This window comes from Peromyscus maniculatus, chromosome 12 (genome assembly GCF_049852395.1).
Source record: "Peromyscus maniculatus bairdii isolate BWxNUB_F1_BW_parent chromosome 12, HU_Pman_BW_mat_3.1, whole genome shotgun sequence".
Taxonomy (NCBI): Eukaryota; Metazoa; Chordata; class Mammalia; order Rodentia; family Cricetidae; genus Peromyscus; species Peromyscus maniculatus.
In genome coordinates, this window is record NC_134863.1 from 61,974,079 (window position 1) to 62,000,195 (window position 26,117).

General features: G+C 36.2%; 1 protein-coding gene across 4 annotated transcripts in view; it reads left to right on the forward strand.

Annotated features, from left to right (window-relative positions):
* The window catches only part of Robo1 (roundabout guidance receptor 1), a 997,953-nt gene that overhangs the window by 290,736 nt on the left and 681,100 nt on the right, over positions 1-26,117 (forward strand). The gene's annotated exons all lie outside the window — the stretch shown is intronic.

Consider the following 26,117-nt stretch of genomic DNA (forward strand, 5'->3'; position numbering starts at 1 on the left):
ATTTTTTCATCTTCTATTAACTTTATGAGAGACAAGCAGATCCAATAACGCATGTGTCTAGACACGAACGTCAATGAACGTCATTCACTTTTTAAAACCTAGAAGCCGAAATACCAATTCATACATTTTTAGCTAAGTGAAGCAAATCCATATTAAGATGCAATATAGCATGTCACTGTAGAGACTGATTCTTAATAAATAATGACTCACTTAATGATGAAATAGACATGTCACAAACACTAAGTTTGGGAAATTTGGGTGAGTTTTTAAATAAGTGATCCTTGGGGATTTCCCTACCCCTGCTACTAGTACTTCTCAAATGTTCAGTCTGTAGTGTGTGTGTGTGTGTGTGTGTGTGTGTGTGTGTGTGTGTGTGTGTGTGTTGTGTGTGTGTGTGTGTGTGAGAGAGAGAGAGAGAGAGAGATGAGAGAGAGACAGAGAGACAGAGACAAGAGACAGGCAGAGACAAGCAAATACAGAGAAAGAGAGAAGGGGAGGGGAGGGGAAGGGAAAGGAGAAGAGAGGAGGGAAAGGGAAGGGAGAGGAGGGGAAGGGAAGGGAAGGGAGAGGAGAGGAGAGGAGAGGAGAGGAGAGGAGAGGAGAGGAGAGGAGAGGAGAGGAGAGGAGAGGAGAGGAGAGAAGAGAAGAGAAGAGAAGAGAAGAGAAGAGAAGAGAAGAGAAGAGAAGAGAAGAGAAGAGAAGAGAAGAGAAGAGAAGAGAAGAGAAGAGAGAAAAAGAAGTACATGCAATAGTATTACTCGGGAAATTCATGGAAATAGAAAAATATTTTGACATTCTGGTTTGCATGTAGGAAATAATGCAAACAGTTGGAATTTATCTTAGCTGGTTGTAATATTTTTCTAATTTAATAGTTTGACTGAGAACTCAGATTTAATGTCTTTTCAAGTAAATTTACATTTGTTAACATAATTTGGAGAACTGATTAACACATGGCAAACTTTTCTGAATAAGCAATTAAATATGAAACCAAGGGTAAAGGTGACCCAATAAACTGAGCCCTTATAGTCTACTTTTCTACACAAGGGTCTAGTGTGAGCAAATCAGCAGTACCAGCTTTTAATGTCATTTGAAATCATGGTTGGAAAACACCTGTAAAAGTTGTATCACAAATATAAGAATTAAGCACAGTGTCAGAGTATTTTACAATCACGTTTGTGTAATGGCGTATATACATATATAATGAAAATGTCTACAGGTAGAAAAATATGAAACACTTTCTATTTATGCTCAATCAAATGAGCCCATACTCTTCTCTCAATCTGAAAGTAGAAGTTTCTTTTTCTTGCTATTAAAAACAATCTTGATGTATTAAAGACAAATTTTATAGAGTGTTAGATATGTGGTCATTTTTCAGTTTGTAAGTAACTCGAAATATTCTGGCAGTCCTCATAAGTAAATATATGTCAGAAGGTGCCCTAATCATACATACTTAATCATTCAATGAACAAAGTAACAGGTCTTTAAAGAGTGAGAGAATATTCTGTGTTCATATCAGTGGGAAGTGTGTTCCAAGCCACTGGCATGGTAGATGCAAAGAGCTGAATACCAAGCTTCTTCTAAGTCGGAGTTTGGAAAGTGGCCCATGGATGATGGGCTTGATACACTAGCAAGACCTGAGTTCAATCCCTAGCAGCCAGTTGAAATATCAGACATAATAGTGGATGCTTGTAACTCCATGGCTGGAGAGGCAGAAACTGAGGAATCTATGGAACTCACTGGCCTGCCAGTCTAGTTGAAACGATGAGCTCCAGGCTCAGTGAGAGATGCTGTCTCAAGAGAGCAAAGAACTGGACCTGTCTCTGCTGAGTCTACCAGGCTGGGCTGACTCCCCAGGGGAGACCTTGCCTTGGAGGAGGTGGGAATGGGGGGTACGTTGGGAGGGAGGGCTGGAAGGGTGGGAGAAGGGAGGACGGGGGAATCTATGGCTGATATGTGAAATTAAGTTAATTATAAAATAAAAATATTTAATAAAAAAGAGTAATTAAATTTTATTTAAAAAAGAAAGAACAAAAGTACATAGAAAAAGAGGATGGCTGTAGCTAGAGTTTTCCTGCCTTGCCCACAGTCAGGACAAATCTCTGTCACCTGCCAGTCCCACAGCTGCTCAGACCCAACCAAGTAAACACAGAGACTTATATTGCTTACAAACTGTATGGCCATGGCAGGCTTCTTGCTAACTGTTCTTATAGCTTAAATTAATCCATTTCCATAAATCTATACCTTGCCACGTGGCTTGTGGCTTACCAGCATCTTTACATGCTGCTTGTCATGGCAGGGGCTGGCAGTGACTCCCTCCGCCTTCCTGTTCTTTCAATTCTCCTCTCTGTTAGTCCCGCCTATACTTCCTGCCTGGCCGCTGACCAATCAGCATTTTATTTATTGACCAATCAGAGCAACTTGACATACATACCATCCCACAGCAGATGGCACTGAATATTAAGCTCTGACCTCCACATTTACATATATGTGCAACAGTCTAAACCTGTGCACACTTCACACATGCACACATACACACACAAAAGATGCACTTCTCATGTTCATAAAAGTGTCATCAGGAGTCACTACATCCTTAGGAAAGAGAGAATGATGGACTGCGCAAACAATGGAAGGGTTTAAATTTTTCATCTAGATGGAGCAGGAAGCCTTTGTTGATTTAAAACATAAAAATTAAATTATATGACCAATATTTCTCAAGGATGACTTTAATTTATGTATACGCAAACTCACAGCACCTAGTCTATTTCTGTTATGCTGTCATCTGTGGCTCTTATGTTCAGAGTGACTCTGCAAACAAGGGCAGCCATCTATTTCCTCATGTCATCATTACATAAATGTCTAAGAATTATAATTTAAAACATACTTGACTGTAATATCCACTTTAGCTATGTATTAGCATATATATGTAATAATTATGTGGCAGGTTATGAAAAGTATAGTTTGTTTATTATAGTTATAATAAAAATGGTGTGACAGACATAAATGCTTTTCCTCTTCAGAAACTGAAAGAAGAGTCAGGCAATGGGGAGAGAGACAATTCTTTTTTTTTTTTTTTTTTTTTTTTTTTTTTTTTTTTTTTTTTTTTTTTTTTTTTTTTGGTTTTTCGAGACAGGGTTTCTCTGTGTAGCTTTGCGCCTTTCCTGGAACTCACTTGGTAGCCCAGGCTGGCCTCGAACTCACAGAGATCCGCCTGCCTCTGCCTCCCGAGTGCTGGGATTAAAGGCGTGCGCCACCACCGCCCGGCTAAGAGACAATTCTTAATTGAACAAATTTTAGAAATTATGTGTCTGAAGAAAAGTTCTTTTGAAGTCTTGTTCTAACCCAATCAGGAATATGGGGATAATCAATATTAATTAAAAGCGAAATATTATATAGACTGAATGTTCCCTATGTAGTTCTCTGAATTGTGTTTTATTTTCTTTTGGCTGAATAGTCAATCAAATCACTCAAGTGCACTCTATCTCAAACTTACTGTTTCTGTAGACCTTGGGTCCCTTCTGACTGGTTTTGATTTCTTGCTTAATTGTTTGATTGTTTATTTTGAATTTAAGATGGAGTTATATTTTATTTCCTTGAATAAGTGAAAATTTTTAGTTTAAGTTAATTGAATGTTATTTATATTTCCACTTTTGACATACTTCACTGATTCCTTCTGTTAGGCTACAGATAATAAATGTTCTCTCCACAACCTGCCACAAAACTGCTTTCACTACCAGGCCTTTGTTTTCCTTGGAAACATGGCTCTGTCATCATTCCTTTCTATAGCTATGATGGCTGATTTTCTCCTCAATATTGTCTGATTGTGTAAACTTCATGCATGCTCCCAATTTGCCTTCAGTTTGCTCCAGGCATTCTGGTCCTTCTCATCTTTAACCTCTGGCAGCTCTGAACTGTGATGTGTTCCCTGTAGTCAGGTAAAATGACACCAGAGTGATTTCATGCAGTGCTTTGAGAAATGTGTTCCCTAGAATATCCAAAGACTAAAAATATATGTATCATAGATGAGCCATCTTGTTAACATCATATCATTAAGAATTTAGAAACATCTCATTATATCTCCAGTTATATATGATCCACAAATCACCTACACTATTTATTTGTCTTTACAATTAAATTATTCTATAGCATTGTTGAAAATAATGTTATTTTAAGCACAAATAAACTATGTAAATGTCCTTTGCCAATTTTCATTCTCTATTATACTAAACCATAAGAAATGGGTACATGTGACAAATTTCAATATTAAGAAAAGGTATTTTCTGTAGTTTGTGTTGATGTATATGAAAATACCTGGTTAATGTTTACTAGACCAAATTTCTGTAAGTAAGCCATTCCCTGTGCATGTGGTTGGGCTTGGTAAATTAATAAAAATAGATGAAAAGTATAGGTACCGATAGATATGCATGTCTGAAGCATGAGAACATGAAAATCAATGCATTCACATTTGGTTGGAATTTCAGACACACACATACACTATAGTGATTATGAATTGTTAATATTTTAATGATTGGTGTGTTTTCTGTTCCTGTTTATCATTATTTCTCTACTGTTGACCCTTTGTGCCTGAGGACTGAGCTTAGAATAGTTCATTGTTCACTAGAGATAACAGTGAGTAATTGAGAGTACCTCTGATGAGACACTAACATAATTTTAAATATGAACATTATAACTTATCTATGAATTTGTAAACCATAAAATCTAAATCTCTTTTCTACTAAATTTCATATCCAATATTTCTAAAGATTTCAATTGTTATTAAAAATAGGAAAATGGGTGTCTTTTATGTATAATTTTATATTAATAATAAATCTTACATAATTTTATATTCTAATAGAATCCTTTAATATTTTTTTGTTTATACAGTCAATTTTTTTAAAGTTAGAGTCTCACTACTTCGCCATGACTGGACTTGAAGTTCCTTTGTATACTAGGTTAACTTTAAGCTCACAGAGATGAAGCAGCCTCTGTCTTCTGAGTGCTGGTATTAAAGGCATGTGCCACCATCCCAGGCTTTGTAGTGAACGTTCGCCTTTTCCTGTTTAGATCATAGCTGAGAAACTCACTGTCTTCTCCTTGACAACATTTCTGTCAATAACACATGGCTAAATGAGGGCGAAGTGATGACAGTGGTCACCCAGCTTGTGAGGTTGTGTCAAACATGTTTACAGGCTTGCATTTGAAGTTCAGGAGGGAATGTACTATGTCCTCACTTCAGTGGTTAATATACTAGTATACAACTCTGCCACCACTCATTCTATTAGCTGTAATATCAAAAGACATGGAGACACATCTATATTTTGAATTATTCTGTAGTGTAAATTCATTTGTTTAGTGTATGATTTATCTTTGCATGTGAAAGTGCCAGGGAAGAGAAATAGACATGGACACTAGTTAGAATACAGCATTAGATTTTATTGGGTTTTATGTTACAGGCATCTGAGAGGGGAAATCATTATGAAGGGAAGTAAAGATGCCAGCCATGCTCTGAAGATCACTTTGGTAGCCATATGTAGAATGCAATAATAAGAAATGCATTGATAGCTAGGATGTTTATGCTATTGACTGAAACCAGAAAAGAAACCAAGTGAAAGCCTTCACTACAGAGGGCACAAAGGAACATCAACACTGATATCATGTACACTAGCTGTCTAATATGATTATGATGGTCATAGCTTATCTCTATCAGAAACAAAAATGTTGAGAATAAAAGGGATTTCTCTTAATAATTAACATGAAATGACAGTTCTGTATGGGAGCTGACCCAAGCAAAAAGGCAACAAATGTCATTCAAAATAATCAAAATGCTTTTAAAATTTTTAATAGTGTAGATGGAGGTGTAGTTTCTTGTGATAAAGAATGAAGGGGAATTTGTTATTGGAGAACTTAATGACCTGTTTGCTGATACTCTTCATTAAGATAAAACATATTGGCTGGTCAGCTTGAAAACAGGTCAATGTGTATGGAGATAGATTAATTAGTACAGGCATCCTTACTTTATCAGTGAAACATCTGTTTGCAGTGGGGATGAGTTAAAGATCATAGTTGTCCAAAGTACCAAAAATATGCAAATGTGAAATGCTCAACCCCAATTGGGAAGTCTCTATGCTTCCTTCCAAGGTTCAAAGGAATATTCCAGAAGAGTTGATGAAAGGAATGCAAGAGCTGGTGGATGGGAAATATACTATGGAAAGGTATCCTCTGGACATGGTGTGACTATTGCACTCATATGTCCATTGCTTCTGTGATTATGTACATATGACTGGCAAAGGATTAGGCCCATCAATATATCATCCATAGATGAGGGACTCATGCCCGCCCCCTCCCTGAGCTGATATTGTCGGTTACTTATTTCAAGGGAGGGATTGTTGTTTTCTTCAGTAGTATAGTCATTGGTAAGTTTCTCATGCACCAGTAAATAATCTTCCACCCATACTTACCAACAACTCATTGTGTCACACACACACACACACACACACACACACACACACACACACACACACGAGAGAGAGAGAGAGAGAGAGAGAGAGAGAGAGAGAGAGAGAGAGAGAGAGAGAGAGAGAGAGAGAAAGATAGCAAAGAGAAATCAGGGAAACAAGAGGCATGGAAGCTGAAGAGGGAAGTGTTAGCAAGAAGAGTTTCAGCCATAGATGTTAGGGGATGAGAGGAGATAATTGGAGAAATGACTGGCGTTCATTATGTATGTTTATGAAGCTGTCAGAGCATAGGAGAATCTACATTTAAAAAGAAATGCAATGTGGATCAGGAGCTGAGAACAAGCCACTGGGCTTGGTGTTGAGTCAAGAGTGATCTTTGCAAGGGTGGCTGCTGTAGAATGACAGAGAAAAGAACGCCAGACTGCACCAGGATTACAGAAGGCTGAGGGTGGGGTTGACTGACACCCAGGAGTGATGAAAACAACCCCAGCAGCTAAGACTTTTACCAGGTCATGACATCCTCAGCACATTATGGATGTGGTTTCACTGAAGCCTCACACCAGTGCTAAGAAAAGCCTTTGACTCCTCATCTTCAGTTTTTCAGGGGAAAAGAAAATGCTTGAGCAAATTTCCTTTTTTGATCACTGCTAGCAAAAGCTAGAACCAGGTTCACACCGTGCTGGAATCTTCAGGCTGCTCTGTGGTGGCTTCCTGGATGGAACCCAGCACCTGGGTCCTGACACTGTTCTTTATATTTTGAAGGTGGGGTATTTTCTCAGCCTTGAAAAATAAACATCAAAAAATTTAAAACACTGACTCAGAATTTCCACTACTCGATGGAGTTATTGAAGAGTTATAGTCTCTACAGTGGACAATTATTAAAATTCATATTCCCCAAATACCCATTCAACCTTCAAAGCATAGAAGCTATAGTGTTCTGAGCCAGCCTTCCTAAATTCCTAATGTACTGTATCTGGTAGGCTCAGCGGCATTGGAAAAGCATATTAATTCTACTTGTGACAAATAATGTATGGAACAAGTATGGGAAAAAAAGCTGGAGTGATTTGTCATAGGTGAACTCTGAAAGGAAAGCAAAAAGAAACAGTACATTTGGAAGAGAGGAGTGGATTAAATTTCAAAGGGAAAGGAAGAGACATTTCAGATTTAGTTGACTAGACCAGACCTGGTACTGACAGCTGTTCTTGATTTGTGTCCTTGAACAAGTCATTTCATGTTTCAAGGTCTCAGTATTCTCATTTGTAAAATGATCAGGCTGGGGTAAGTGATCTCTAATGGTTCTTCCAGTTATGATGTTACTTTTATGATGTTAAATATTTGCTGAGATTGTTCATTGTCTCATTTGATGATAAGCTATCAGCCTGTGGACAACAAAGGTCCTTTTACTACATTCCAGGGAAATGACATGTAATATTAATTGGATAGTGAAATGGCTTACCATATTTTAAGTACCAGATCAGACCTTCAATTTAGTCATGGCATAGAAGTGTCCTTTTGTATTTGATAATTTTAGTGCCATTAATGTGTTCTCTGTTGCGAAAGATCAAATGCCACTCACTTTGCAATGTAGTTCTCTCTGTTGTTACAACCCATCCATGTGATCTAGTGGCTAAAGTACATGTGTCATCCCAACCCCTTTCATTTTAACATCCCACATTTAGCCTTCTGCCAAGAGAACACTATAACAAAAAAATAGAATTATCTGACCATGAAGATACTTAGCATACAACAATGTGTTCAAATTATTAGTTACTCTCTGAGAGTCATTATTTTCTATCATGATTCTCCTAGTAGAATATTTACACAGAAAATGTTTTTGTTTGCCTTTGGGGTTTTTTTTGTTTTCTTTTGTTTTGTTTGGCTCAAATGATCTCTAAGGTGTAAGTGATTGCAGAGGAGCAGTAAAGAACATACCAGCTTTGCCCATTGCAGGACTTTACAGGCCTTGTGCCAAGTGTGTGGAATGGTCATTCTGTGGTTGCTTCTCTGGATTTCTCAGAGGATTGCTTCTACATCCAGTATATTAAAAATGGACCACTTTCCTGCTCTTCACTTTAATATTTTCCTCTTCAAGGATAAGCAGAAGCAAGAGAAATGTGGGCTTCTGGTCCAATGTCTTGACTGCTTTAAAATTATTCATTCTTAAAATAGATGGAAACTGAGTTTCACTTTGGGATATAAAAAAATTATGGTGTTTTAGTAATTTAAATGCAAGCTCAGAGATAAATGATACTTGGTTTATCTTTTGGAAAGTAGTTCTATTTGACTACTTCATGTAACCACAAATAAGCACACTCATACATGTGTGTGTTTCCATATATATGTTTCTATATGTGTGTGTATTTCTCATATATGTCTATATATGTATGTATATATGTATATGTTTCCATATATGTATATGTGAAGTGAGAGAATGAGTGACTCTCACTATGTAGCCTAAGCTATTCTCAAACTCATGGTCTTTATGTCTTAGTCTGTCAAGCACTGAAGAAAACAGTCATGTGATACCACTAGTATTCAATTATGATAGTTCTCACTACATAATTATTAATTACATTTGGTGACCATAACAATATGTTGATATTTTTCAGTCTATTGATGATAACATCCAGTGCTAATAAGTACAAGTACTAGAAGTGAGGATGTATCTCAGTGGTATAGTGCTTGTCTACCCAACCATGTTGATGAAACAGCCATTTTAACTCAAATATGTGGCTGATAGAACTCGATCTACTAGCACTGACAAGGACAGAGCTTTTTGTCTCCACTCCATTTTCTAGTCCATTTACTCTTGAATTGTTTGTGTTATTGTCAGGCTATCGCCTTCTATGGGCATCTTTTATGAACTTAGCCATTTTCTGAGGTCTAGTTTAGTATTTTAAATGACAATCCAAGATTTCTTTCCTTGAGTATATCAAAACTATAACAACTCACTAATTGTTCAAGGCACATGGAAGGAAGTTGTTCTGCCTTGAAACTTCAATTTTACAAAATTATGACCCACCCTTCTTATACAAAACAAATGAACATTCTGTCATGCAACAGTCTGGAAGACCTCGTATAAGTATGCACAATAAAGAAAAATAAAGGTTAGTTTTTCTCATCTTTGGGGGATTCAAATGAAGAATGTATCTGTTTTGTTTTGTTTTTCTTATCACAATTCACCAGTGTACTGAGGAATTAAGCTTCAGTTTTTTTGTCTAGATTAAAGGTAATATGGTTGAAGACAATAAACTATTCACCTTAGTAGAGGAAGTTCTCATGAAGAAGCATTGCTCTTCTTTTGGAATATCTTGCACCAAGTTGCATTTAGCACATCTCTCCTGGCCACATTGTCCTTCCTGCAACTCTTTATCCACCCATGCAGTTTATCTACTTGCATGACTTAGCCACAGCGGGAGAGAGAAACAAACATCTCCCCTGCAACTTTCTTGCCTCAAATCTAGCACCAACACTGACAAGGAATACAAATCAGATTGAAAATATAGTACATAATATGGCTTGGCTTGTCTGTATTTCTTGACAGGAAAAAAAAATCCTTCTAACTTCAAAGTTGCCAAACCCTTTTTTTATGCACAAGTAGAGCAACCTTGGGATTAATAATAATGTCTGTGTGTTCTACTTTCCTTTCTGATTTTGGAAAGTGTCGTGGTGGATAACAACAGATAATCAAAGAAAGAATGTGCCTAGAAAAGAAAGAGGTAGACAGGTCCAAGATTATGCAAAGTATGGTTTATGAGGTAGTACAGAACACTGCCTCAGGCAGTGGTGAGGATCCCATACCCAAAGTAAGAGGAAGGGTTATAGGAAGCTAGAAAGAAAACCAACAACAACAACTACAATGTAGTTGTTACGTTTCTACCAGATAGCTACTGATTCGTAAATATTAAACAAGTTTTTTTTTTCTTTTACAGAAGTCCTCAAAAGAACATTAATATATAAAACACAAATGACAAAGTGGCAGTTTACTATCTGAACAACTAATTTATGAAAAGGTTTAAAATTTTGCGACAATCACTAGGAGAAAAAAATGACTGTTTGGAACAAAATGGCTGTAGCCAGGATAAATTTGATCCCTATAATTTCTCTACCCTCTTCGCTTACCCTCATTAAATTTCATTGAGTTTATGTTGGAATCAAACTAATTCAATAACAAAATTAGTAAGTTAGAATTAAGTATCTGGAGATCAATCTAATTTCAGAGTAATTTTGTTTATGTGTTTTAAAATTTAAGTCACACATTATAACAAGAACTTTGTTTCTACAAGATAAGCTCAGATAGTTCATGTTAAGAAAAATCATGCAGCATCCTGACAATATCATAGGAATTTTTTCCCATTATATATAGATTAATATAAAGGTGAGCTTTCTATTCATAACTATAACAAAAGCAACACATTCATACTGAAGTCAGTGATTATCAATGTTTTAACATCAGAGAATAATTAAATATGTAGGGTACAAACAACATTGAAGTTATTGCTAATAATGTCTATCATGAAAATTGGAAGCATCTGAGAATCCCTACCACTGGAAGATCTGTGTTTGTCAATGTCTTTTACACTGAGTTTTTCTTTACCTTCCCAAGTATATTTCCATCATCTGTTAGTTTGAACAGAGAGTGAGTCTTCCATTTAAGACATTTTTATTTACTTTACGTTTCTACCAGATAGCTACTGATTCGTAAATATTAAACAAGGGTTTTTTTTTTTCCTTTTACAGAAGTCTAGTATTCCACCCCACAAGGGTGAGCAGGAATTTACAAGGTCACAACTGATTATCACATGTGTCTCAGGTTCCACATTTTTATCCAGTAAGCTTTGTGTCGCCATTAGGATTATGTTCTTGTGGAAAGATAACCCACAAGGCCTGGAAGCATTTTGTGCAGCCATCTAATGTTACAGTGATGGCACCAAGCTATGAAAAACATCCTGTTTAGCAAGAGTTCATGTTTGTCAGCACTCAGACTCATCATGTGCTCCTCAGCTCCAGTCATCTTGTTCATAATTGTCTTGAATTCGCAGTCCTAAACTAACATGTGTGATAACAGTTGCATATAAGAACTCATGGGATTTAGGCAGGGTCAGATACACACGAAAGCTCAAAAATGGCTAAAACAACTAACTTTGGTCATTTACATCTTGGATTTCATTTTTTTTTAATTTAGGTGCTCAATTTATTAAAAAATTCAAATACTGACACTCCCAAGTAATTAAAATTGCTCTTGCTTAGAGTTGGTACAAATTATTTTGTGCATGAAACTAGAAAAAAGTATGCCACCCATTCAGGGTAACCAACTTTATTTTCAGAACAAGATTGTTGTAATTATTTCACTGTCAAAAGAATAAATACAAATTTTCAGTATCATTTCACATGGCAATTTCTATTCCAGGTTCCCCAACTAAAGGAAAAGAGAACATGCATAGCTCCATCTATGAGATGGTTTATAACATAATAAGATTCATGTAGTCTCAGTTCAAAGGAGAATATTCTTAGATATTTTTCTTTTAGTTTATCCAATGGCTGGTGTTATGTTCATGTAATTAAGAACATGACTATAAAAATGTAGCTGTGTGTATAATTTCTGAAGCCTCAAAGCAATTGTATTAGATCAATGTAAAGTCTGGAATTTAATGTTCTATTCAAGAATTTTAAAAAAGGCTTTGGCAAGTAAGTATTAAACAGAAACATTCCCAATCACACTCAACTTTATTGATTAACAGTAAACCTCCATTTATTCCATGTTATGGTATTTTAAGACCTCTTTAGCATTCAGAGCTTTTTCAGGGGATCTCAGGCTTATATCATCTCTTCCTTAATATTCCCTGGTGTTCCAGTTCTTGTTGAGTGCCATTTATTTTTTATTATTAACACCTAGTATATGAATGGTTATTAGTATGTTTTCAACCTTATTTATATTTGTTTACACACACACACACATTAGAGTGAAAATTATTCTTTGTATTTTAAGACCAAAACCAATTATGATCATTTATTTTCTCCTCAGATAAAGAATAAACAGGGAAATTTTTAAGGAGCACAAGAACAGAGTGAGACAACTGAAGAATCATACATTCGTCATGTAGTGTTGACATTAGAAAACAAAATATGAGCATGTTTGTAATGGTGAATACTGATAACTTTAAGGATAACCTATGAATATTTTCCTGGTGACATCATTTTATTAATATCAATAGCTTATTTATAAATAGATAAAATTTTTATGAACTGTACATGTAATATATTCATCCATATGTTATTAACAAAAGCAAAGCTATCTCTAAATTAAACCAAGAGTTAATTCTTGAAATAAATACCTCACTAGATAAATAATACAAATGGGATCAAACTATTACATGTAGACCTTCTACTCCTTTAAAAAAGTTTGATTGCTATGAATCACAGAACTAAAGCCATTTGGTTAAAGAGAAGTTTGCTGGTCTCCTCTTTCATCATACTGATGAAATTTAGCAAAGAAAGGGAAAATTTGAAAAGGACGTAAAACCTGACATGCTCACGTTTTTGATTGAGGCTGCCCATTATTTAATAGTGATTAGAAGGTATTACTTTCTGGGATGAAACAGAAAGGTGGAAATGTGACCTCCTTCTAGCTTCTAAGGAAAAGGAGACTGAAAGAGCAAGGGAAGTAACTATCGCATCGCATGAAACCCCACCCTTAAAAAAGGACTCAAACCTAAGCAGAATCTGCAGGGATCTTATTTTACTTGGCTTTTGATCATTTAGTTTTCGTTGCTAGGTTTTAATAAAAAAGAAAATAAATTATTTGGGTATTATGCAATAGGGAAAGTTATGAAAAGTGTACTTCCTGCTATCAAGCTTTTGAGGCTGAAATTGTGTTACTAATAATTAATAAAATGAAGACTAGTTGGAGATGCCCTTAGAATACTATCAGCATGAAAGCTCTCTGCAGCATTTCAGGTACTCTGCAATAATGACATTTCTTTGTCTGGCATTGATCTTGCACACTTTAACTTTGATTTAAAAGGAAACCTTGTCAGGCAATTAACCTACATATAAAAATTTGTATAATAGGAAGGTCCTCTGAATTGCTAATAAGTCTCTCCTTGATTTCTGCAGCAGTGCTCTGAGGGCGGCTCTTTTTTCATGTGAACTCTATCTTCCATAGTTTATTAGCATCTCATCTTTCAACTGTCACTTGGGTTTTCAGTAACAGCTTTTCCCACCGTATTGCTTCAGCAAAACTCTGTAAGAAGAAAACAGCTGAACTACCAAAGCCTGTTGGAAAATGTTGACGTCCGAATGCATGCTTCATCATATCCTGAGTACAGAAATTAGATATTATTATTTTAGGGAAACCAATATAGTGTATCCAGAAACACCTGTCATTAGCCAAGAAACTTAAGGATTAAAAAATGAGACTCCTTTAGAAGTTCGATGGCCATGTATCTATATTAAAAATGTTAAGAAGAAAGCCAGCCCTGATAAGAATCATGTATTCAACTTAATTTCAATATAATGTGATCTAGAATATTTATACATATAGCTTATATGTCATCTTTGTTCAATAGTTTCAAAAACTTTCAGAAGAAAATTTTTTTAATGAATTACCAGTTATAATCAGATGCAACATCTTTAGCTCAGCATTTAAGGCCCTGAATGTTTAGTGGTGTCATATCCAAGACACCTTACATGTCAAGACTTTCATGCACAGGGCTTTTTTCTTAGCCAATTGAGTAAACTACCTTCCCGTTAACTATACATTATTTCAATTTCCCTTCTATATGGGCTTGCTAAGTTTCTTAACTTCTAAATTATGCAATAGGTTTATTAAATTTAAGTGTCTCACTTTGTTCAATGTATTCTTGATGATGCTTATTGTGGAAGTTTCATTCATTACTCTGTTTTTCCAGTGTTCAGGATGAGAAAGAGAGATGTAGCTTCCTGATAATTTCACACATGTGAGTACCCATTCCAAGTAGATAAAATTGCTTCAAAAAGATTAGCCTAGTGCAAAGTAAACAAGACCATAAGAATGATCAGAAGCCTCAGTGAAGATCTTTCCACAATTCCGGAAGAGTAGTGGACAGTTCATTACAAGGAAATTTGAGTTCATGGCAAGAATTAGAGTGTGGGATACATGGTAGCTATAAAGACCATGGTATTTTCTCCCATCTTACACATTTGAAAGTCAGAGGAAAATGAAATGGAAAAAGAAGACCAGAGTACATAGAGGTTGTAATGAAATAACCTCAAGAAGAATATGGTCTTAGAAAGCAAAAATGGCAATCCTTTTCCACAGTTGAAAGGAAGAATGGGTTAGAAGTAACACAATGACAGGGTCCTGGGAGAGAGAAAGATTGCTATTTATTTTCTGTGAAAGAAGAAATCTGATCACATGATAAATGAAGCAAGAGAATGAGATGGAAAAGTACAGAATATTGAAATTTTTAGACTAATTGCATCAGGAATTTATGAGATAAAGGGAATCAGTAAGCATTGTGATCTCTTCATGATTTTTACTAGAAGAGATGGTATTTTTTGAATAAACAGTTAAGTAAATTATTGTATGATGCACTGTTTTTCGAAGGGTAGCATGTGTCAGCAAGAACCTGAAGTCTTGATGAAACCTTACTATTAGATCTGTCTATTGAGTATCCATTCTCAAAGTTTATAAAATCAAGAAGTTTTACTTCTAAAAGTATATAGATGATACTGAGTCTATTGTTGTTCGTTTGTTTTTTGTTATTCTTGATATTTGTTCTGGGGTAATAATTTTAAAAGCACACATAAAATAAACAAGTAAGAAGTCTTGATTTATATTACACTGTTAGATGATTAATAAATATAACTCAAACATAGCTTTCTTTTACAGTACTGACTTACAAGAAATAATATTATCTTTAGCATGTATCTTATATTGTTGCAGGAAAAATAGCGACAAATTTCTAGATCTCGGTATGAATGACAATTATGTTTTTAGGTAAAACAATAGAATTATTTGAAGGGTTTAGGAGATTCTCAGTAGTGTGTGCTTGATTTGCAAACATAAAGACCCATGTGTGAGCCTCATAATCCAGAACACCCCCCAAAAGCACCAAAAATGGTGGCACACTATTTTAATCCTAGCACTCTGGAGGTAGATCCAGGAAGATTCCTGGGGTTCACTGGATTCTTTACATAACCCACTCAGCAAGCTCAATGACTGTGAGAAACCCTGTCTCAAAACAAAGGTAGACAGAGCCTGGAGAATTACACCCAAGGTTGTTCTATGGTCTCACATTTACACATATGCACACAAAGTGATGTAATTGAAACACCCTTCAAGTGTGGCTCTAGACATCAGAAATACTTGATATTTTTCATGTTGTTTCTGAGCTGCAAGGATAATGTATTTTAGCAATAGATGAGTTGTGAACATTATAGAAGCAGTCTGAGCACACAAAAATTCAGAATCCTTTAATCCCAGCACTCAGGAGGCAGAGCCAGGCAGATTTGTGTGAGTTCGAGGCCAGCCTAGACTACAGAGCAAGATCCAGGACAGGAACCAAAACTACACAGTGAAACCCTATCTTGGAAAAAAAAATCCCCTGAGAACTTGACTTCTGTGCTAAGTATATAAATTATAAAGCTGTGACCAAATAAAATTTGGTGTATATAATTCAAAACTAGGGAAAAGAAACAAAAAAAGAAGCAAAAAGCAATCAAATTCTACAGAGAATTCAAGTGAAGAACCTAAGTGGGAGAGCTGATTAATCAGTGTTTTTGAGTAAAATTTGAGGAGAAAGTAGAAATGAATTATCTAGTAGACGCAGTCAGAGATTAAGTATCCCATTGTAAGAACTTGCACGTAAAAAGGCACACTAAATAGAAAAATCAAACCATAGTAACAGTAAGCTTTGATAGAGTGGGAGGAGTTTTGTATAGAAAGTGTCACTAGAAATTCAAGTCTGCTAGGGACAATGCACACAGGAAAGCATGCGTGCACATGTGCACATACACACAAAACAGAGACACAGAGAGAGAGAGAGAGAGAGAGAGAGAGAGAGATGACAAAGAGAGAAACAGAGACAGACAGACAGACAGACAGAGAGACAGAGACAGAGAAACAAAGAGGCACCAAAACTTGGTGGTGCCTTCTTTAATCCTAGCACTTTGGTGGCAGAGCCAGGAGGATCTCTGAGTCCAAGGCCAGCCTAGTCTACAGAGTGAGTTTTAGGACAGCCAGAATTACAAAGAAAAATCCATACAATAAATTTTGATCATGTTTTCCCCTACACATCCAACTTTATTCTCTTTCTATCAAAAAAAAAAAAAAACAAAAGCAAACCCACAAAAATAAAAATCAAAACACACAAGCAAAAGAGGAATGACAGAAAAATGCCTTATAATGTCAAAAATGAAACAAAAAGTACACACACACACACACACACACACACACACACACACAAGCATGGAATTTATTTTGTGTTGACCAACTACTCCTGAGCATAGGCCTTGCCGTAGAGTGTGATTGATGCACTCCATGAAAGTCTGGGAGAAAACTGATTTTCCCCTTGACAGATGGTATCAATTGCATATAACTTCTTGTTTAAGAGTGGAACCCCATATCCACTTCTGCCTCTCTACTGGAACCCCATCTGGCTTGAATCTGTACAGGTCCAGTGCTTGTTGCCACATCTCTGTGAGTTCATAATTATATCAATCCTGGATAGTTTTAAGGAAATCTCTGCTTAAGGACCAAAGCAGGTACCAAGGAAGCATCTCTCTCTCTCTCTCTCTCTCTCTCTCTCTCTCTCTCTCTCTCTCTCTCTCTCTCTCTCTCTCTCTCTCTCTCTCTCTGTCTCTCTCTCTCTCTCATATTTGTGTATATGTGCTATGAATGTAGAGAGAAAGAAAATGTTAGATGTGTTTAGTATGTAAGGAACCATCACTAACATTATCTGTAGTAGAAAAAAATGAAAAAAAAACAGAGAGAACTGTGATTATATAGACAGATAACTCTGGTTTGGAGGAGGTAGCTTCTGGGAACTGCTGAACTGTATGAACCAAAAGGAACATCAAATTTACTCTTCTATCCTTCTAGCTAATCAGCACTTCACCTTGTCATCTAAACTCTGCTTATCTGCTCCATTAAAATGGCTACATCTTCTGTTGATATATTTGGATCATCAAATTTTAAATATTTAAACTGTTTTTCAAGTTCATCTTCTCTAATGTGCTAGCAAGAACATATCACACAAAATAAAGCTCAGAGGAGACTAAAGAATTCTTCAGCACACACCCAGCCCAGGTCTCACTTGAAAGGCAAAGTGTCTTTCCCCCATAAACAGTTACCAGATGTTCCTAAAGACCATTTTTCTTCATTAGTAGATAGTGAAGAATTACAAAGTCTGTGGAGATATAATATGACAGAAGACCCAGAGAAGATAATGCACATAAACCTTGGAAAACTACAGCTAATGAGATAATTAGATATAACATAGGTGGGGATGTCTTTATTTAAAAAAAAAAAAAAAACAGCAGTACAATTTTACTATTGTATAGAGGTTCTGAGATGACTTTTCTGTTCATTGCTCAATTAGATCCCCAAGGACTCCTAAAACTCATTTTATATTTGAATAGCTGTATAAGTAGGAACATTATTTAAATACCCTTGCTGTTTCCCCAAAGATATTTGGCAGGGTGTGATTATTTGTGCAATGTTATATTCTGTCAAGAAATTATTGGAGAAAAGCTGTTAAATTTTTAATTTCTGCCAGAACACTTTAGGTGTCAGAGTAATGAACTTTTAAATACTCTGGCAACAGATTAAATAGCATCTTTAAATATGGCTTGACATTTACTTGAAAGAGTTGTGTATTTTCTTCTATTTGATTAAATTATGGCTGTCACCATGTAAAGATGAAAAGAATATATTTGTTAAGACCACAAATACAATAAAGTATAATGTTGGTTCTGTCCATTGACAACTATGCTTTATTTAACAAGGTAACTGCTCTGTTATCTTACAAATTTGCAATTGTCTTACAATCTTGGCTATATATTTTGCTTAAATATCCAATTATATAATTTTATTCCCCCAAACAACCTGATATTGATCATCTGTGTTTTGGCCATTAAATGAATTAACGCTGAAATTTAGTAATGATTAACTTGGGTTTTGTTATCCTGTTCTAAATTCCTTACAAGAGAGTCTCTTCATTCATTATTTTCTATCCAGTGCTCTCCTACACTTTTTTATTTTAACATGAATAAGATGAGCTTATTTTAATTCTGGAAGTATGTCATGTAGAAAATTCTATTTAAAAAAAAAAAAGAGCCAAGGGAGAAAAATGCCTTCAAAGGCAAGTATCATAAATACCTCATCACAAGGTGTGCCTCTGATTGGCCATTTATCAACTAGATGGAAGTAGTATTCATAGGAGGGACAAATTTGGAGAAAAAAAGACTATGTAGGTTTCCCATGATTTTCTATGTGTCAGCACCTCAAAATTACATGTTTACACTTAAAGAAAATGAAGATCCTTTTTAAAGATATTGCACTGTGCAGGATAGTGTGCTCAAACAGCACAACTAGTTAAACTCGGTAACATGAATGGGAAATAATGCATACTATATACCATGACTTGCACAGCAGTGACAACCCTCCAGACCTGTACATGTCACCTTGTTGCAATGTCTGAGAACATTAATGATCTTCAGGTCCAATCCTGCTTGACAATGCCATACACATTTGTCATTAACTTCGGACAATCTTAATTTTCCTACTCACTGGGATTAAATGGGACACTTTACGAAAGTCATCTTACCCATTTTCCTCTGGTGGTCTACTCATTACATTTAGGTTCCTTTCATAAGTTTCTCTTATGGCTCCAGTGAGAATGACAGCCCTAAGTTGATCTCCAAGAAGCATAGAATTTTCTATAAAGGATTTAGACTAATCTCAGCAATGGAAGCATTAGCACTAGCTGCCTGCCCTCTTGGTGAGAATTTCATTTGTGGGTCTTAGGACTAAAACAAAGAAGGTAATACTTCCCTTTCTGGAACTTCTCCATTGCTCTGTAATGAGTATGAATGGCTACATTTCTGGCCTGTGAATACTAACTTCTTCACAGCTGTAAGTTTGAATTGCACCACTTCCTCTCAGCTGCCGGCCTTTTGCTTGTAGTACATTCCACTGAAAACACTGACCTATAATTATGTTTTTACCTTGTGTTCTATCTCAAGACCTTTCTACCATTTTCTGATCTAATTATTGGATCATTAACCTGCATTTACCTTAACCTGTAAGACATCAAGACTTTTTCCATAAGAGATCTACCATATACGAGTTGTATTTCCTACACCTAAGCTCTAGATCCACAACTTAATAAGCATCTGGTTTCCTCTTGATTGATTGATTGATTGAGATTTTTCATACTATGAATATTTGTTGATTACCTATAGCTTGGTAGATTTTATATAAATGTGACATAAACTAGACTCATCTAAGAAGAGAGCACCTCAATTGAGAAAATGTCTCCCTAAGATCAGGAAAGACTGTAAGGCATTTTCTTAAGTAGTGAGAGATATGGGAGAGCCCAGTCCACTGTGGGTATTGCTACCCCTGGGATGGTGGTAGAATTCTATAAGAAAGCAGGCTAAGCAAGCAATAAGGAGCAAACCAGTAGACAGCATCCTTCCATAACCTCTAACTCAGCTCCTGTCTCCAAGTTCCCACCAGGTCTGAGTCCCCCAACTTGGCTTCCCTGAATGGACTGTATTAGAAATGTATAAGCCAGGTCACTGTGAGTTTGAGGCCAGCAGGTCTACTTAGTGAGTTCCAGGACAGTCAGGGCTATGGAGAGAGATCTTGACTAAAAATAAAGAAAGAAAGAAAGAAGCAAACAAATAAATAAACAAATAAATAAAATAAACCCCTCCTTGAGTTGCTTTTGGTTCTGGTGTTTAATCACAGCAACAGAAACCCTTCCAAAGATATCTACATTTCAATAAATTTGAAGACACAAATTCTATCATTCTGAAGTACTTATTATCATGCTTTATATATAACTGAAACTGAAAAATCAAATATTTTAACTAAATGTCTTAGAGCAATTATTTTTAGGTAGCCAATGTTGTGTAACAAATTCTAGCTTATATAACATTGTAAAGCCTGGCTTTTTAACTGCATAGCTATATTATAGTTCAAAGTGCTATTGAATAAAAAAAATGATTCTTTTAATAATTACTGACACTTTTGAAAAAAATAGAATAGAGTCCAACTGTTATGGTTTCCTTTTTCCAAAGTTAGTTTTTTATATTTATTAGTAGGTGTCATTGAATGGCCTAGAAACAGGTTCTTTTATTCTAAAGAAGAGAGTTAGAATCTCCATTATAAAGCAAGGGCCTATCATTCTATATTTAAACAAATCCATGAGGAAAATGTCTGAGCTACAAGAATATTTTTTTTTATACTTTAATCCAGGTGAATGTCAAATTGTTTTCAGAACCATAATGGCACTCACCTACATATCCCACCAGGTACTGATGTTTGAAAGAGTCTTCAGAATTGGATGGTGAATTCATCTGAAAAATCAGCCTCAATATGCACAAGATATAAGCCCTGCCTTCACCTCTAAGAGGCCCCTTGATAGATACTGTTTCTTGGTTCAACTATTTTTATTGCCCTTTCCATTTCTATCACATTCCATCTTGTCCTGTAAGAACTGAGACTTGATTTGTTTTAATGCAAACCTGTGACATAATAATTAAATAAATAAAAACAAAGGTGGTCCCATTGTAAGAGCCAGAGGATCAGGAAGTTTTCTATGAGTTTGTGATACCTAGGAATGTCAGAAGCTACAGCACTGAAGTATCACCAACATGACTGCCTAAACATGAGCTGAACGAGGCCACCACAATAGACATACTAAAGTTGATTTGGGAGGTGGGCGGGGGTGCAGGAGTCCTTGACCTATACAAAGAACTACAAACATCTAAGGAATGCTGGGAGTACGAGAAATAGTCTGTGCCAGGGAAGAACACTCCAGTTGGTTTTCCAATACTAAATGGTCATCCTTGAAACCATACAGACACAGACACATAACAAACAACATACAGACTGAGCAGGTTGTATTTATGTATTTGAGGATAAGTATGTATATACATACATATATGTGTATGTAGCAACAATGTAAGGAAAAGTTATGAGTTTGAAAGAGAGAAAAGGGGTATAATGTTGGGCTTGGAGGGAGGAAAAAACTGGGGAAATGGTGTGATTATATTACAATCTCCAAAAGTAAAATACTTCTTAAAAAAGCCATTATGAAATAAAATGCCAGTTAGAACCTCTGGTGGAAATGGGGTATAAGAGAAAACAGCATAAATGGATAAGGCTTATCAACTGATGTGTTTATAAATCTAAAGTTCCCAAAGGAAGTCTAAATCCAATTCAAAGCACAGAACTTTAAATTTTGCACTGGGGTTGGGGACTGTTGAACTAGAAGAGACATTGAGTACCGTATTCCCTCTTTCTTCCCATCCAAGCATGCCCATAAGTAGGTTAATTCATTTATTCAATGTATCAAAGTATGGGACACAATAAACTCACTTCAGAAGATCTGTATCAAATTACTCTAGGCCATCTTACCACAAATACTAAATTTGAATTATAAAGCCACAATTTTAGGTAATGGAAGAATTTTGGCTACTTGAAATAGTATTTGAGAAGTCATTTGTTGTTTTCTGTAGAAGTTCTAGTCTTCTAAGTGTGTATCTATAGTAGGCAGACTGTTAGGGCTTTTTACCTAGTCCTACTTACTAGCTATGATGGCGGTGAAATTTTGTGAAATGTAAGGTCCATCCCATGGGAGATGATCAAGGTTAATAAAATAGCCAGCTAAGTTTTATAAAAGCAATCATAATACATCATTCACCAACTACATCAATTTGTGTCAAATATAAGATAAAATAGAATTATAATGAACAGATAGGGTATCCACTCAAGAGAGACTCTTCTTGCATTTAAGAGCATAAACATATTTTATATTTTAACAATGAAATTAGATACATTTAGTATGAAGCAAATTTAAGGGACCATCATGAGATTTGCTTCCTGCTTATTGTATATACTTAACAAAATCTAAATTATACCATCCAGAGATTGTTTTAATAAAATATGAAAATTAAATTTTGTTTGGAAAACCAAGCTTAATTTAAATAAAAGCTCAGCCTTTTTCTTAGTTTGCTCTAACAAAAATGCCACAGACAGAGTGTCTTAAATGGTGATGAATGCGGAAATACATTGGTTTATTTTCCTGTGGTTCTGGAGACTAGAAAGAGTTCAGGATCATGACTTTGACAAATATGTCTCTGGTGAAGGTTGTCTTCCTAGTCTGAAGAGACCTACTTTCTGTTGGCTTGATGGGAAGGTTAGAGGAGAAGTGGGAAAAGAGGAGAGAGAGCCAGACAGAGACAGAGACAGAGACAGGAGGGGTACATTCAAGAATTCTTCAGACTGGCTTATCTTTACTATGAACAAGGCAGACTTTCTTATCTATACTGCTTCACTTGTTCAAAGTTTTCCATCTTCTGTATAGATGGAATTATGTCTACACAGTACCTTTCTTTCTTTTATGTGACTCCAAGTTTTCTAAAGGACATGTTTGCTTACATTCATTCTAAATTCCAACCTCTATCTTCTAGACATAGCTATTCAGTTATGTTTCCAGAAGACATATGTTGCAGCTGGATTAAATATTTATTTCCATTGACTATACATTACAAAACACTGACAGAGAAGCAGGCGAAAGGGATTCATAAAGTTAAAAATAGACAAGTATGTTGGAAAGACCAGAATACTAATGTTGGGGTTGTTATCTTGTGGATAGACAGACTAGAAGTGGCCATTGATCAGCGTAAGTTTGTATCCATGTCAGAAAGAAACTTATCATGTATAAACTTTCTGGACCATGCCCAAACTTTTGTGAGAATGGAATGAAGCAATATGCATAATAACTATTTATTTAAATAAGCCATCAGTCAGAGAAAAAAAGCTTTCAGTGTATTTTGTTTTGTTTTTTAATGTGGACTTTAGAATGCACAAGTCTATGTATTAAACACACCAAAAGGAGGTTCACTACTATTTCTTTTGGGTCTTGAAAGTTTTCCTTATATTTTAATTTCATAATTAATCTACAATTTTGCCCACTTGACAAGTTTAGTAGCTACTTGCAAAAGTTTTAGAACTGCCTAATTATTGAATTATTTTCAAAAATTCCAATCTCACTTGAAAATATTTAAGGACTGTCACATGCTTTTATAAAATTACAATACATTTCCTCCTTGCAACTGCATGATATCAAAATAGACAAAAGGGTGTTCATTTTGAGAATGAAAAATAGTCCTAAAATGTACAAGTACAAGGACAGGGAAATGTTCGCATATTGTTTAGAGAACACTGAGTGCAGCCAAAGACATTCTGAGACATTTGCTCTCTGACCCACAGATGGCAGAAACAATGTAGCAGATAGGAAATTGACATGATTCCCTTGCACTTGCTAAAATTAAAGTGAAGGGTTATCCAAAACTATGTTATGAGAATCATCTAAGGTCTGAGCAAGCACTATCAGAGGAAGAGGATACCATGTCTACTTACTTTCCTTCTTTTCTGTGTTGTTTTATTTGGGACCAGACTCCAGTGTCTCCTCCAGGTTGTAATATACTGAGAAATATACTGGAAATAGAGCTCAGTAAATACTCTAACAGACCGTTCCCAAAATGTGTAAGGGAAGCTGCCCATGTAAGTGGGTCAGAGGGATTTAACACATGGATCTGATTTGAAATGTTCTTGTATTTTCTTCTTCTTACATGAGAGATTTATGTTTCTATTTGACTGAAGATTAGCAGGTTGTCTACAGCTAGCTGTAGTTTGAAAGAGAAAAAGAAAAAAGGAAAAGAAGAAGTTAGCATCTCTCTGAATCGAGTTTGGCAGCTCAGCTCCCCATGCCTTTTAGTTTCAGATTGTTCATTCATATATGCTAAGCTCAAACCAAGATTTTCTGATTCTCTGTCCCTATTCATCCAGCCCCACAGGCTCTCATGTCTGTGAATGCTATCCTGTAATTGTACATGGAACTTTCAGTTACTATTTATGCACAATTAATGCTTCCTGCAAAGTCGTGCATGCCTAAAGCACTTCTCAATCAAAAGAGATTTAAAATATACAAAGCAGCAGGTAAGACTTAAAGCACGGCTGCTGTGTGTGCTCTTGAAAAATATAAACATTTTATATACAAAAAGCTTAGCAAATATTGTCATCTGCGGAGGGTATCAAAGTAAATCAAAGGACTCTCCTTTATATTTAATGTCTTTCTGGGTGAGAGACGAGCAAAAATGGTGGATGGAGATGGATGCAGCCAGAATATAAACAGGCAGCTTAAAGCACACCAGAAAGGAGAGCCCCGTGCGGGGGCAGGGAAAGTTGGCAGGGTGAGGCAAGCTGACGAGGGAGCCTGCCTGCGGGAAGAAAGTGAAGTTCATGTGTACAGCAGCAGAACAAGTTCCTGTGGTTAGGGCATGTCTGGTGCTTAGGCGCAGAGCCTCACACCTGGTGGAATGGAAGGAGCTCTCTTTGTAGGAGTCCAGAGACCACTGAGTGTCTGGTTATATGGCCACAGGCAGTCCGCTCCCTTTTAATGGGCAGGTGGTGGAAACGGCAGCTACCCCCTGCATACCACTTTAAAACTAATTTTAGAAACGTCCTTTCCACGCAGTCTCTCTTAGACACCAGCCAAGTGTCTCCTGGATTTCAGTTCAGATTAATTTATCAGGTAAACAAGACGAACACTGATAATAGGATAGTGAAGGAAAAGAAGATAAAATTTAAATGAACTAAAAGGGGATAGATATAATTCAATCATCTTGTCAGCATTGTTGATGAGCCAGACAATGGACTAGGCACAGACCAGCCATGACTGGATACAGAACTAAACTTAACCAACTAACTCGGGGCACTTCAATAGCCATTGTCCTGTTGAGCAGGACCCCTGAGGTAGAAACGCATAATCAGGAGACCTGGAGGGGAACTTCCTATGCGCTCAAGTTCAGGAGACATCACTGTTTATCCATGTCAGTTCTCTACTATCAGCATCTGCGCTCTTTAAGAGGAGAAACCCAACTGATGAGAGGGCGTATGACAATGTGAAGTCCCACCATTTAAAGGACAGTGCACGCAACTCATTTCTCCTGGCTTTTCTCACAGCCCTTCACCATTCTACACTGACATTTCACAGAATCTGGAACACAGGGCTCCCAGATCCCACAGACCTTCCAGCAGTACAAAATGCCAGACACAATGTCATCACTGTTGATACTGCTGGCTTTAAGCTTCAAAGAACTCTCACTGCAGGAATTATCTCAAAGAGGCCCTAATGCAAGGCGGAAATTGCTGTGAATAGCCCCTGTAACAGGTATTACCTAAAAATTGGATAATCCCTTACTCCATTCAAACTGAGCCAACTTTTATAACCCTGTGATAGAGAAATAAGTTAGTGAGCCAAAAGAAAAAAAATTCACATGCTATGTATTACAGTTGCTTTCCTGGGTGTAAGATATTTTTAATTGTGTTCAACTATTTCAGATAATTGCAGCTAATCACATAATTCCTGTAAATTAACGAAGTGA